The sequence below is a fragment of the Suncus etruscus genome, chromosome 1 (genome assembly GCF_024139225.1).
Source record: "Suncus etruscus isolate mSunEtr1 chromosome 1, mSunEtr1.pri.cur, whole genome shotgun sequence".
NCBI lineage: Eukaryota > Metazoa > Chordata > Mammalia > Eulipotyphla > Soricidae > Suncus > Suncus etruscus.
In genome coordinates this window covers 48,623,414-48,638,971 of record NC_064848.1, presented here as the reverse complement: position 1 = coordinate 48,638,971, position 15,558 = coordinate 48,623,414, and the positions used below count along the sequence as shown (strand labels likewise).

Genomic DNA, 15,558 nt, shown 5'->3' with positions numbered 1-15,558 from the left:
GGTTTTCTTTTCATTTTTTTTTTTTTTTTTGGAAATTAGGAGCAGTTGATGTCTTCTTGATAATATTCATATGTGTAATATTTTCTTAGGAGGATTAAAAACCTGCATATATCAAAGTTTGTATATTATCCAGAATTTCAAAGGCTAAAAAGAAGAGATATAATCAAAACCAGGGAGGAGGAACCTGATATTCCTTATTCCTTTTGAGAGGTCATTTTACTAACTTTCTGGAGGCACTATTGTATTTTCCCTTGACCTAATGGCATCATGCATTTCCTAAATTCACATGCCTGCCAAGTCCCTATAGAAATGCAGGTAAAGAGATTGGCTACTGTAAATGACATGATGTCAATGACTCATGGGACTGTTAGAAATGGAAAACATTGGCAGAGTGGGTAGAAACTTAAATTAGTTCCAAATGGACCTTTTAAAAAGAATCCTAGTAGCACTTTCAACTGATCACTTTGCCTTTAAAAAATTATCGTGGCAGACAAAAGTGATATCTTTTGACTTTTATTTAATAACTATTAAAATGCAAAGAAAATAGTTTGCTTATGCTTTCTTGGTGTTTTTGAGTATACATACTATCTCCACTGAAATCAATTATGTCAAATACAACATGATGCATAAACCCTCACTACAATTTCCCCCTTTTTAATAATATTAGTTATGTGTCCTCCTTTATTAGCTGAATATTATCATAATAGAGATTTGACTAAATTATTTAAGCATCACTTTGACTTTTGTTAGGAAATAAATGGTTGATATCCAATAACAAGCTTTGATAATCCAGTTTTCAAGGAATACTTACAAGGATTCTAAAGTTTTGCTCATATACTTATTATGAGAAAGTGACTGAAAGCATTACTCAAAGTATAAGGAAAAAGGTTGATGTTTGGCCTCCTTATTCCAAATTGTGCCATGGAAGCAGGCCCAGACAGGTATCACTTCTGCTAACAGAGCTCTTTTTATCTTCTTTGCCCTGCTGAGCACCTGAATCTTAGCTATAGTGGTCAGTTGGGTTTCTTTTGAACTAATTTCCCATTTTCAATCTAGGGGCTCTTCTGGATTTCTAGACTTAGTGGGAGAAATAAGGATTAATTTAAATTATTGAATGATTAATATTAATATTAATATTGTATGATTAATTATTATAAACTAAAAATAAAATTTGTGGATTTCCACCATTTTTCCAATATAAGAGTAAGTCAAATAAATATGTGTTAAAAATGGTCTCTATCCATCCTGACCAAGAGGAAATAGCAATGGTAATAACTTGAGCAGAATGTCCTAACAATAAGATGAAATCAGAAGACACATCACTCTTTGACCTATGCAAGACTAAGATTACCAACTACTGAAGACTGACATTGACAGCCAAGACTAGGCAGAACTTACCCTGGGACCAGGAAAAAAGACCTTAACCTAGGCTTCGGCCTAGGATTTGTACAAAACCAAGATTTTCAATCCCAGAAGTCTGACTGTAACAACTGCAATGAAATAGAACTTCTGGAATCATAATTTAAAAACTCTAGTCCAGGCTTTGCCAGAGGATCTGTGCAAAAACTGAGACCAACGATTATAAAAATCTGATTATAACAACAGTGATGGAACAGAATTTTTAGAACTATAAAGGAAGACTATTTCGAGGCTTTGTCCTATGCCCTGTGTAAATACCAAGATCTCGAATTAGAGAGGCTTGATTATATCATCCACAACTGAGCGGAAAGATGCCTCGCACCATGAAAGGACCTTGGGGAGAGAAAAAGAGTGTGTACAGGGCCTATAGTGGTTCTCATGACAGTATGCTTCAAGGGCGGAGAAACACAAAATCTCTTAGGCCAAGGGAATTCCCTTTCTAACTTCCCCAATACTTACTATGACTTTGCAAAGAAAAGAAGAAGAAGAAGAAGAAGAAGAAGAAGAAGAAGAAGAAGAAGAAGAAGAAGAAGAAGAAGAAGAAGAAGAAGAAGAAGAAGAAGAAGAAGAAGAAGAAGAAGAAGAAGAAGAAGAAGAAGAAGAAGAAGAAGAAGAAGAAGAAGAAGAAGAAGGAAGAAGAAGAAGAAGGAAGAAGAAGAAGAAGAAGAAGAAGGAGGAGGAGGAGGAGGAGGAGGAGGAGGAGGAAGAGGAGGAGGAAGAAGAAGAAGAAGAACAACAACAACAACAACAACAACAACAAACCTTTTTATGTAGTTGCGGTTGGATTTTTTGTTTGTTTGTTTTTGTTTTTGGGCCACACCCGGCGATGCTCAGGGGTTACTCCTGGCTGTCTGCTCAGAAATAGCTCCTGGCAGGCACGAGGGACCATATGGGACACCGGGATTCGAACCAACCACCTTAGGTTCTGGATCGGCTGCTTGCAAGGCAAACACCGCTGTGCTATCTCTTCGGGCCCGCGGTTGGGGTTTTGACTGTTTTTTTGTTTGTTTTTCTTTGTCATTGTTGTTTGTTTGGTTTTTGTGTGTGTGTGTGTATGTGTGTGTGTGTGTGTGTGTGTGTGTGTCTTTTTCGTAGTTGCTGTCTTTGGTTTTTTGTTTGTTTTGTTTGGTTTGTGTGTTTTTTTGGTTCTTTTTTCTTTATTTTTCTTGTTATTGCTTTGTTTGTTTTTGTTTGTTATTTTTTGGGGGTTTGATACCTTTTTCTTTTTTCTCTTCCTTTCTAAATTGATATTTATAACACCTAGAATTCCTCCTAGTTTTTTGTTTTTGTTTTTTATTTTCTTCTTTTCTTTTTCTATACCTCCAACAGAACCACATTGCTTAAATCATCTTGGTCAGCCTCATTAATAGAGGGGGAAAAATGAATGGTACCAAGTCCAGACACTTACATGGATATTTAGTGGAAATAAAAAAACAATCAGACCTGAACATCTCACCCAAAGTCAATAACAACAGAGTCTATACCTATAATCCACAGCAAGCTGAACAAGTGGCAACCAGTTATACTAGTATTTGGTGGGTAAAGGAGAAAGATATGGGATGCATACTGGGAACAAGGGTGGAAAGAGGACATCACTGGTGGTGGGAATGCCCCTGATTCATTGTCACTATGTACCTTCAATATTACTGTGAGAGATTTGTAATTCACTTTGGCCACAATAAAAAAAAAAGTCTCTATTGAGTCCACCCAGGGACGCCAATAAATAAATAAATAAATAAATAAATAAATAAATAAATAAATAAATAAATAAATGAATAAATAAATAAAAATGGTCTCTACTATTTGGTCTCACTATATGGATTTTTCTTTGTTGTTTTTTTTTTTTGCTCAGATTTGTTCTTATATATATATGACCTTTGCAATTTCAACCTGTCCTATATTAAGATGTTTACTTTTTTGAAGTCAATACTTATTAATAATAGGACCAATTAGTCATTAAATTACTTCATTAAGAGTCTTTACCAAGTATTTTGAAAGAAGATGACATTTCTATACTACTAGTCACTGTTTGTATTTCTGACTAATTTCCGAATGAATCATCTTTATATTTGCCTAATTCTACTGTTTCCTCTCACTTTCAAGCAATTTTGCTATTTCATTCAGTCAGCTTCTTCAAGTAGACACAAGGGCACTTCCTAGTGAAACTTGGATATTGAGGCAAATGGTTCAATACATGGGCCCAAAGATGTGTTGCTCAGGCTCTGTGGTGCCACCCTGAAAGTTTTCATGGGCTTTCAGAGTTGCATTCAGCAATGCCCAGTGAACTATGTGGTATAGGGTATTGAATTGAGGTTGGTAACATGCAAATCATGTGCCCTAATCTTTGTACTATTTCTCTGGCTCCAAGAACTGTTAATATTTCCAAAAGAAGATTAATTTTCAACATTTGAAAAATGGGAATTCCCTTTGATAGAAATATAGATGCTAAGATATTTAGTATGTGAAAATTAGTATTTTTCTTAGAGATAGTCAGGGATATTAGTCTTTAAAAGTCATTCTTAGTCTGCTATGTGATAGTCTTTGATGATACAAATAGTTTCAAGGAATGTCATGAAATATCTCTCAAATGCTGCTAAAACATAAAAGTAGCATTTAGCAATCACCTGCCTATACTTTAGAAAGAGACGGATGATTAAATCAAATGATGGTATTTGTTTGGAAACAAAATGTTGAACATCAATATCACAACTCTGTTGACTTTATCTTCTGTTAGCAATGAAAAATTATGTACAAAGTGTATTTTTTCTGTTATATCATTATTATATAAGGCAAAATGCATGCAGTCAAAAAACACATGTTAGCAATACTTACTATGCAAATTCTGTCAAGTAAATGAGCCATAAGGGAGCTGAAACATTGTGATCACATAGCACAGTGCATATGCTGAATATGTTGAAAATGAATTAAGTGGAAGTATGTGTAAACATTGTCAAAAATAGCTTTATGTTTTCTCAGTATAATTAATCTTTAGAAAGGCTTCTTCTAACTTGGACCCTGACCTTCCTTAAGGCATTTACATAAGAAAACATATAATTGTTCATTCTTTCTTGGCCTCTTTGAGTTGTTAATCTTTTTTAAATCTCTTGCTAGTTTTCCAACCCAGTAATACTTTTATCAAGGCTCAGTGAGTTAAAACTTTTAAACAAAGGGGTTAGAGCCCCAGGCTTCCCAGAAAAAGAACAAAACAAAACAAAACTAACCACAACAAAAATGTTTTAAAGGAAGCTTTGTTAAGTATTAGCAAAATACACAACAAAGTAGTAGTCCGAAGTGCAAATATTCTTTAATTTCCCAGTCTGGGAGGGAATGTAGGTACCTCTGGCCATTCAATTCGCCTGGTCACAGAAAACACATTTGCAAGTCCACTGTACTGCAAACATTCCAATGAACATCTCAAAGTCCCAATATACCCTTTGCACTTTTCTATTTTCTTATTGCAATATTTATTATTATTATTATTATTATTATTATTAATTTATTTATTTTTGGCCTCAACCAGCTGTGCTCAGGGTTTACTCCTGTCTCCATGCTCAACAATTACACCTGGCAATACTCAGATGATCATAGGCAGTACCAGAGATCAAACAGGCTAGTTATGTGGAAGAAAAGTTTTTTTTAGAGGTTTTTAAATATTTATTTTTAAGAAGTTAACATGTGCATAATAGAAAATGGAAAATAACAAGAATCAAATAACATAGTCATGATTACTCAGTTATATCTGATATGCCTTCCTAATCCTTCCCAGCACCCTGGAGAAGGCAGTATCACCCACTTTAAGAATCACTGTAAGCTAGAGACTAGATGTTTGTAAAAACCATGCCCATTATATACACTGTATGTAGTAAAACAAAATGCAAAATTAATTGTCTTAAAAAGTCCTTATATGAACAAAAACAGATTATCTTTTGCTATTCTTTCCCTTCTACCTCTTTAAACAACTTAGCAGGCTAAGTGCACAGAGGTGATTTAATAGTTCTGCTCCGAGGACAGTAGTTTCCATCAATTTTAGTAAAAATGATATTTAAAAGTGATATTTTACTACATATATTAACATACTACATTAACATACATCAGACACTTCTAAACATCTAGATGCACTAGATATTTCAAGTTAAAGTTTAATTGTCCACTTTATACATAGCAGTCTTTTTATTTATTTTTTATTTTTTTATTTTTGGGTCACACCCGACAGCGCTCAGGGGTTACTCCTGGCTTTACGCTCAAAAATCGCTCCTGGCAGGCACGGGGGACCATATGGGATGCTGGGACTCGAACCAATGACCTTCTGCATGAAAGGCAAACGCCTTACCTCCATGCTATCTCTCTGGCCCCATACATAGCAGTCTTGAATTAAATGCACACATATAACAGAATGTGTCTTGGAAATATAAAAATTCAGTTTAATATACGTCTTCTCCTATTTCTCCCTCCTTCATCTAACCCAAACTGTTATAATACATTTCAGAAGACATTCTTTCCAAAAAAATTTTAGCATGAAATGCACACATTCTATTTTTGGTAAACATTGGCAGTCTCTATAACATCTTGATAGATGTGGTAAATTTAGGACTCACTCTCCATGATAACACTCTATACAGCAACGTGAAACAAAAGAAGGACCAGAAGACAATTACTTACTCTGCTTCACAATAACGACTCTGGCAAAAGAGCTTTGCAGCACTTTCCTCTCTCTGCTCCTGCCTGACTCAGAGCACAGTGTGATTGGCTCAGAGGTACTTCACCATTTCCCATTCCTCCATCAAAGGAATTAAAAAATTTACAAAGTATTGTTAGTACTTTTTTTCTTCGCTCCCCTTTCACCAGTGCAACATTCCCATTACCAATGTCCCCTATATCCCTCCTCCTCCCCCTGCCTGTATTCGAGACAGGCATTCTACTTCTCTCATTAATTGACATTGTCATCATAGTTGTTTGTGTATTTATTTCTCTAACTGTCCTCACCACTCTTTGTGGTGAACTTCATATCATGAGCCAGTCTTTCCAGCCCTCATCTCTATTGTCTCTGAGCATTATTACAATAATGTTTTTTATTTTTCTTAAAACCCATAGGTGAGTGAGACTATTTTGTCTCACTATCTTGCTCCCTCTGACTTATTTCACTCAGTATAATAGAGTCCATGAACATTTATGTATAGGAAAATTTCATGACTTTATCTCTCCTGATGGCTGCATAATATTCCATTATGTATATGTACCACAGTTTCTTTAGCCATTCATCTGTTGAAGGGCATCTGGGTTGTGCCCAAAGTCTGGCTACTGTAAATAGTGCTGCAATGAATATAGGTGTGAGGAAGGCATTTTGAATTGTACTTTTGTGTTCCTAGAATATATCCCTAGTAGTGGTGTAGCTGGATCATATGGGAGTGCAATTTCCAGTTTTTTGAGGAATCTCCATATTGCTTTCCATAAAGACTGAACTAGACAGCATTCCCAGCAACAGTGAATAAGAGTTCCTTTCTCCCCACATCCCCGCCAGCACTGCTTGTTCTTGTTCTTTTTGCTGTGTGGCAGTCTCTGTCTTCTTTGACTTCTAACCCTGTGATATGGGATTTATATTATCTCATTTTATGGTTAAAGTAGAGGCAGAGGCAGTATAGCTATGCACCTTGACTGGGCCAAAGCAATTGCAGTAGATTTGGGTTAGAACTGCAGTATTAAGGGAAAATTTGCAAGGGAAGATGGAGGATCAAGAAGAACCCATGCACAGTGGACATTTACTACCATTGGTTTACTTGGGTGATGTATGCCAACCTAGTAGCACAAATACACCACATGTACATTTAACTTAAGAATAGACTTGATAACCAAACTGTACTTTAGGTTCAATGTAAGGTCTCGTCTCTAGAATAGTACTGTATTTCAATCTGAAACTGTCATTATTTGCTATAAATCTTTTGAAAAATATATAACATTTCTGTCCCCACAGCCTCACTTATAAAACAGAAATGATTAACATAAAGATCACTCTATCACTGCTGTGTTTAAGAATCTGATGGCAGTATGTTTAAAGCATGAACAGGATTGTATTAGTTCTAGATTAGTGATCACTGGGTTAACTGTTTTCTCAGATGAGAAAACTTGGGAAAACTTTCTCTTGAGGCTTAGTTTATGTGCTAAAATTTTACTTGGAGTTATGACTCCAGGGCTTCAAAGAGAAAAGAAGAAAATGAGTCTATTAAGCTCCAAGTTTCTAAGCAGTCTGGTCTAAGCTAAAGATTCTGGGGACTTTTTAGAATGGGTGGGGCCAGATTCCCTTTTTTGCCTATAGTCACAGTAGCCTACCACCATGCATGACACTCACAGACAGAAGCATCCAGGTCCATGACTGAACTCAAATAATTTGAACAGTCTAATCTTCTCAGGTGGGATAAGACTACAGGATAAAAAAAAAGTCTGGGGTAGTCTCATAATGTGGGCGAGCCATGATACCTGACATGCACAACCTCCAGCCACAACAAAATCTAGCAGCCTCTGCCCACACTCTGCCATCTTCCTGGCAGAAAAACAGCCTACCTTTTCTACTAAGCTCCAAAAGAAAATTATGGCCACTGACTCTTCCTAGGTAGTCTGGAGCCTTCTCAGAATGGGTAAGGGGGCAGATTCCCCTTTCTACCTAAAGGTACAGAAGCCTCAAATCATACCTGACCCCTTTCCATAGAAACACCCCTGTGCAACAATTTAACCTTATCAAACTGTCAAGTCATCAAAAATGTTCTAGATCTATAGATCTGTGCATCATCAAGTGACCATGTGACACCCAAATTTTATAATAGTATCAGCTCAGTAGAATCATAGGAAAACTGATGGGAAAGTTACGTAGAAGACCACCAAGCTCAGTTAACCTAAAGAGTAACACAGAGGCTTCAACTAGCACTAAACAACCCAGTAAATCCTTAGGCAATGACTTTAGTAACACCATTGAGAGATAGAACGATTATTTAAAATTGACTTTTTTGTTTGTTTGTTTGTTTTGTTTTCCATTTTTTGGGTCACACCCAGCAGTGCTCAGGGGTTACTCCTGGCTCTTCGCTCAGAAATCACTCCTGAGGCCCCATACCAGAGCCTTTCTCCCTAGCCTGAGGAGTGCTGGGAGGCTTGGCAGGCCCCCAGCTGTCCTTGTCTTTTTCCCCTGACTCCAGGTCTTCCCTGGGTGCCAGCTCAGATGGCCAGAAGTGGGTTCAGGTGGACTCTTAGTGGTCCTCAGGTTCCCCCCTCCCTCCGTACTCCAGGGGAGAGGTGCACGGGGAGGAAGGCGGGCAGACATCTGGCTTCCGATTTCGTCCTTGATTCTGGAGACCAGCTCTTGCCAGGTATAGGGTTTTTCTCCCCTGGACTTCAGTCTTTCCCTGGGCACTGGTCTAGGTGGACTCTATAGGGGTCAACAGGCTTTCCCCCATCTCTCCCTACACTAATGGGAATGCACTCTGAAAGGAGGGCAGGCTGTTCTAGCACTGGTTTAAATTGGGACAGTCAGTGGAAATTTTTTCTCTTTATTTTCATATTGATAGTATTGTGTGCATATATTCTTTTTTTTAAATATAATTTTTATTTTGATCATAGTGGCTTACATATTGTTGACAATAATATTTTAGGTAAATATTTACATAAAATCAGGGGGGATTCCCATCACCAAATTGTCCTCCCTACACCTCCGTTTTTGTCCTACTTCCCATATCCTCTTCCTTTACCCCCAGGGCTGCTAGAATTTGTGGTCCCCTATGTACCTATCCTACTACATAGTAGTCTTTGTGTGCATATATTCTATATATCCATAATATCCATCTTGTATTGGGACCTTGATACTGCCCTACAAAGCTCATTTCTAATATTTTACTGCCTCAGTCCCAACCCTTACTTCCCCCCATCCTCCCATGTAGGTGCAACTAATGACATAAATCTCACCACATAGAATGATAAGTGCAGTTAGAGAAATAACTACACTGAAAACTATCATAACAATGTGAATGAATGAGGGAAAAAGAAAGCCTGTCTCGAGTACAGGTATGGGTGGGGTGGGGAGTAGGTAGATCTAGAAAATTGGTGGTGGGAATCTTGCACTGGTGAAGGGGGGTGTTCTTTACATGACTGTAATCATACAACTACAATTATATTTATAATCACGGTGTTTAAATAAAGATAATTAAAAAAAAAGAAATCACTCCTGGTAGGCTCAGGGGACCATATGGGATGCCAGGATTAGAACTACTGTCTTTATGCACGTAAGACAAACACCCTTCCTCCATGCTATCTCTCTGACCCCAAATGGACTGTTTTTGACTTAAATTTTGATCATTCCATTTGCCTTGATAACAAACAATATTAAGCACATTTTTGTTTCTATAAGGGGGCAAGGTAGAGTAGTAGGTGGGAAACTAGGGACACTGGTGGAGGGAAAGTTATACTGGTGGTAGGATTGTTGTTGGAACATTTAATTCTTGAATCAACTGTATTATGAACAACTTGGTAAATCACAGTGTTATAATTATTTTTTAAAAAAAGAAAATGAAGGGCCCGGAGAGATAGCACAGTGGCGTTTGCCTTGCAAGCAGCCGATCCAGAACCTAAGGTGGTTGGTTCAAATCCCGGTGTCCCACATGGTCCCCCATGCCTGCCAGGAGTTATTTCTGAGCAGACAGCCAGGAGTAACCCCTGAGCACAGCCGCTTGTGGCCCAAAAACCAAAAAAAAAAAAAAAAGGAAATGAAGATAAGATATAAAATAAATACAACATAGTATGTTTTTTGAGGTGGCCAGTGTGATACAGGAAAATAGATGAGTGCTCAGTCTTGTGGAAATCCATGCAGATAGGCTATATATAGAAGCAACCAGTGCATCTCCATTGAAGGAGAGAAAGAAAAAGTTCTTTTTGTTTGATACTTTTTTGTTGGTGGTGGTATTTTTGGCTTGGGGCACCATCTGGGATGCTGATTTTCAAACCACCGTCAGTCCTGGATCAGCTGCATGCAAGGTACACACCCTACCGCTGTGCTATCTCTTTGGCCCCTTTCTTTTTTTCTTTTTTTCTTTTTTGGTCCCCCAATTCACAATACAAACCAGGCAAAGGGCCTGTGTTGAGGTGTATATGGGGTGCATTTACTGTACCTCCTCTTTCTACACAGTAAAGAACACAGCCTGTGGTAAGAATTGTGAGGCCTTGGCCCCATTCTTTATACTTTTTTTAAATTCTGGGCCATATCCGGCAGCACTCAGGGGTTACACCTGGCTCTGTATTCAGAAATTACCCCTGGCAGACTCAAAGGACCACATGGGGAGCTAAGAATTGAATCCAGGTTGGCTGTATGCTAATGCTATTCTTCCTGTGAATCTAACCCAGCTATATTTAGGCCTTCTGAGTTTGTGATTAGGGATCATGCCTGGTGGGGCTTGGGGTATTCTATAGGATGCTAGGGATTGAACCTGAGTCAACTGTGTGAAGCACAACTGTGTGAACTCTATCCACTATACTAAAGGTCAAAGTCTGTGCGTAGGATATTAACTCTAAGGCTAAGTTCAGAAATTAAGAATCAAGAAGCTTTCTGGATCTTTTTGACTGAGGTGCATTTTAGAGCTGCTGCAATCTTTACAGTAGTGGGTGCGAAGTGGTCAAATATAGATTCAATCCTTAATCCAAGGAGGGCTGAAATAGCTGCTGGAGTTAGAAATACTGTGACCAGTTATTAAGCAGTTCATTGAGAAATTGGTTGAAGTTCAGTGACCTTTAGGGATTAAGGAAATGGGCTTGTCCTAAATTTAATAATTTCAGCAAAAAATGTATATTTAAATGTATATTTAAACAGAATCTCCAATGTAATGCTATTTGAAGCTTTTGAGAGTTGTGAAGTCCTAGAAAAATAAAATTAAATGATCTTTTAAGAATAGGATAAGTAACCTTGTATAAGAGATCTCAATGAACTCTCCACCTTTCTTCCATATAAGGACACAGCAAGCGGAAGATCTATGAAAGTGCAAGTGGATCTTCACTACATACTGAATTAGTCAACACCTTCTTAGACTTCCCAGCCCCTATAATAGAGAGGAATTAATTTCTGTTTTTGATGAGTTATCCAGTCTATTTAATTTTGCTACAGCATCTTGAGCAGTATAAGACAGGTTTCATTATTGCCTTTGTCTCCTGAACTTTACTGTAGCAAATAGGAATGCTCCTGCAGGAAGGAATTTATTGCTTAGCCATGAGGAACACATCTAGCTAAAAACGTTAAAACACAAGCTGTTTTCACACTGAGATTGCTTTGGAAGATATGCAAGTAGTGGTAGTTATGACTGTACTTTTTCGCATAGCTCTGACAAATGATTAATAAAGGCTGGATATCAGGACTCAACTTTTTCTGCCTAACACTTGGTCAAACTTTCTTTGGAGTGCTTCTTTGACCTGGAAAAGACCCTGTCACAACAGATCTAGAAGATTCTCTCTAACCATTGCCCAATATTCCTTCTTTATTTTGTTTTGGGGCTACACCTGGTAATATACAGGAGTTACTTCTGGTTCTTCTCTTAGGACTCACTCTTGGTTGTGCTGGGAGGATAATATGGAATGCCGGGAATCAACCCAGGCCAGGTTTGTGCAACACAAGTGCCTGACTGCAATATTACTCACCAACCCACCTTTTCTTTCATTCCTCAATAATCGCTCACATTCTTTTTTGGATGCTTTTTCAGGGAAAACAACCTCAACTTCCCTACTTCCCTACAACAAACACATGTACTTACATATATTAAGTTATAAAGGCTATGCATTAAAATAAACAGGAGTAAATGCTCAGGGCAAGCAGAAACTACCACTAGAATTTGTAATACAAATATTTATCAAAGGATGTTCGCTCTATGAATAAATCAATCACAGGCTCTTATTAAATATTGAGAATGAATTCAAAATTACTTAACCTCAAAAGTAAACTTTAAAAATTTAGAAAAAGTAACTTTTAAAAACATTAAGAGTGACAGTATATAGATTCACTTGCACACAGTCAACTCAGGTTCTATCCTTGGCACCCTCTATGGTTGGTTCAATCAATCCTTGAGCATAGAGCAAAGAGTAAATCCCAAGTACTACAATGTGTGTGTCCCCCAAAGAACATTCGAATCTTCTTTTCAATGTTTTACAATAACAATAATATGTCTTTTTTTGAGTTTCTACTATGTGCCAGTATTGTAGTAATTACTTTACACATTGGGGATATGTGTTATTTACACATTTATTAAGAAATAATATTTTTATTTATTCTTCACAATAACTTTACATTATTGCTCCATGTTTATAGCCAAGGAAAACTAGGTTTAAAACTAAAAGAGGTAGAATTTAGATGTAGATGGAAGCCAAGTCTGATTTGGTTTTTCTTCACCACTCCACATGTGTGAGTCTCAGGCTCCAATACATATAAGTGTCCAGCTGCATATTTTATATGTACTATTATATTTATTCATCACAAGGACACTTGCAGCCAGATAAAGTGATTATACACACTTTGCATTTAAACAGTTGAGACAAAATGAATTTGTGTGATTTGAAAAGATCGGAGTAAAAGAATTGGACCTTAGAAGCTATGCAGGCTGATTTTAGAGCTTATCACTAGGTTGTGCTGCAATAAGTCTTCGGATTTAGGTACAGTTTGTCCTTGACATTTGACTTACATAGGTCTATGATGTTAACTATGTTACCAGTTACATCAACTTTAAGTCATCCAGGAAATTGGAAGACTAATGTTAGTTTTGCTAAGGACATATTACATGTCTTACGTTTTCATCTCTACTTGGTGTTGACACTGTGTTAACCTATCAATCAACATGATTTGTCTACTAAACCTGTCTTCTACTTTTATAGAAGGTAAAGTTGAATATGTCATAAGCCCCAGAAAGTTGTGTATACTTTGATGTGCTTAGTGACCTTCCAGGTGTTCAAATGAGAAATAACATACTGGTCTTAACTTCATTGACATGTTTAACCAGAAAAATCTCTGGGTTGGCATCTTCCCTCTTTGTGAAGTGATGAAGAAAAGAGAAAATGAAATGTCTTCTATTTGCTATTCTACTTTTATATCTGCCTTAGAACCATTTCTTAAGCTGTTCCTTCCAACTATAACTCACTTAAATTCCTTTAATATATACAAAAATTATTCTAATATTTAAGATTTTGTTCCCTCAACTTTCATTTTCTCTGAAAATAATCTCCAGTCTTTTTCCTCTGATCAATCACTAAATATATTCCTTTAAAGAAGGTAGACTTATGTTTACCTCCTTTATATACCTCTATTCTGAAATCTTCTATCTTGCATAAAGTATATGCACAACTTCAAATATGTGGTACTGTACATGCATTTATTGTACATGTGATATTGTACATCCTCTATTGATCTCTGCAGAAAAGGCCTATATATTATGGTTATTTCTTCATTTGTATAGAAGAAATTGTCTCTCAATACTCATGTTAGATTAATTTTTAATAACAGTTCAAATTCAGAAGAGAGGTATTATTTTCCTAATAAGATTCTAAGTTTACAGAAGATGTGTCAGGACTCATTTACTAATCCACAAATTACTGAACAACCTTGTATAAGGCAATTCTGAGTGTAGAAATCATGTTTCACAACAGCATGTTGCATGATACTTGTCATATAGTTTTATGTACTTGCAGAATCAACATTATGATGGTATTATTATTTTAAAGCTATCATAGAGTTACAATGCATCTTCCATCTCATATGTAATTACTCTGAGAATGATCTTATTTTGGTAACTGCATTCCTATGCCAAAAATTAAGTGGAAGACATCTTTGGTGAAAATAGAGACTTGATGACCTGATGGATTTGCATACACATACATTTATTATTTGTTTATTTATATATGGTTTGGGGACTACACCCTGCAGCGCTCAGGACTTATTCATGGTTCAGCATTCAGGGATCAATCATAGTGGCTCTGGGGATATGGGGTTCCAGGGATAAATCCGTGTTGGACTAGTACAAGTCAAGCACCTTGCCTGCTGCACTATCTTTCCAGCCCCACATTTATTATTTCATGCTTCAAATAACATAATTTAATAAATATCAATATTATGTTAATTTCCCACTGCTTATTGGCTTATTTATACTGTTTATTACTGCCTATCACAACTAATGGTTAATTTGAATTCTTATAAATCATACCTTTATGAGAAACAATGCGATGAGCTAACATACCAGGTGTGCTACATCTAACTCAAATGTCTCCTTTTCTGGCAGAACTTCAACCATTGCTCTAAAATATAACATGATTTTGTCAACCCTTCCACACCTGGGAAGATTTTAATGCTTTTGAATTCAAATACAACCATTCAAACCCACACCCATCTAGTTACTCATCTGGCAGGCCTTTTCTCAAACTGAGCTTTATAACAAACCTCATTCCACATTTACAAGACATCTTTATTCTTCATGGGTTCTCCTTATTTTTTAGTAAACTCAAAGTCATAAAGTTATTGAGCAAATATACCTTTACCAGCTTGTGAACATAGATAACAATAGCTTGTTTAAAATAAGAATAATGGGAAGGACTGAGAGAAAATAAAGCTGGACATTTTTCAGAAATTATGCAAGAGAAAACTTTAGAACAAATTTTAGTCAAAACAAAATAGGACTTTATAGAAAAATTTTTGCATGGCTATTTATAGTGGCCAAAAGGTGGAAGTGAACGCAAATTTCTATTAACATATTGACTAAATAAGAATTGGTATATTCATATAATAATAGTTCAAGTATTATGAAGCAAAATATATACTGAAACAATAAATATTGGAAACATATTAAGTGAAAAAAAAACAGTCCTTGAACACTGCATATAATTTTGATTCATTTTATATGACACAGCTGAAGTAGGCAAATCTATGGAGACAGAAAGTAGATTAATTTTAGGACTCAGAGTAATAAGCATTGATAGCAAAGTAGTTTAGAATTTATTGTATTTATTTTATAATCTTTTTATTTAAACACCACAGTTTAAAAAGTCCTCATTGTCTGGCATTCAATATTCTAACACCAATCCCAACACCATTGTCCCTAGTTTCCACCCTCCCCCCAAGTCTGCCCTTGACTGGCAGGAATAATT

The 15,558-nt window shown here is 36.5% G+C and overlaps 1 non-coding gene across 1 annotated transcript; it reads right to left on the bottom strand.

The window, feature by feature from the left end:
• Positions 1-10,487: 10,487 nt before the first annotated feature.
• On the bottom strand, positions 10,488-10,614 carry LOC126032419 (small nucleolar RNA SNORA51). Its single transcript, XR_007503865.1, has one exon. It is a non-coding gene; the product is annotated as a small nucleolar RNA SNORA51 (small nucleolar RNA).
• Between the last annotated feature and the right edge of the window lie 4,944 nt (positions 10,615-15,558).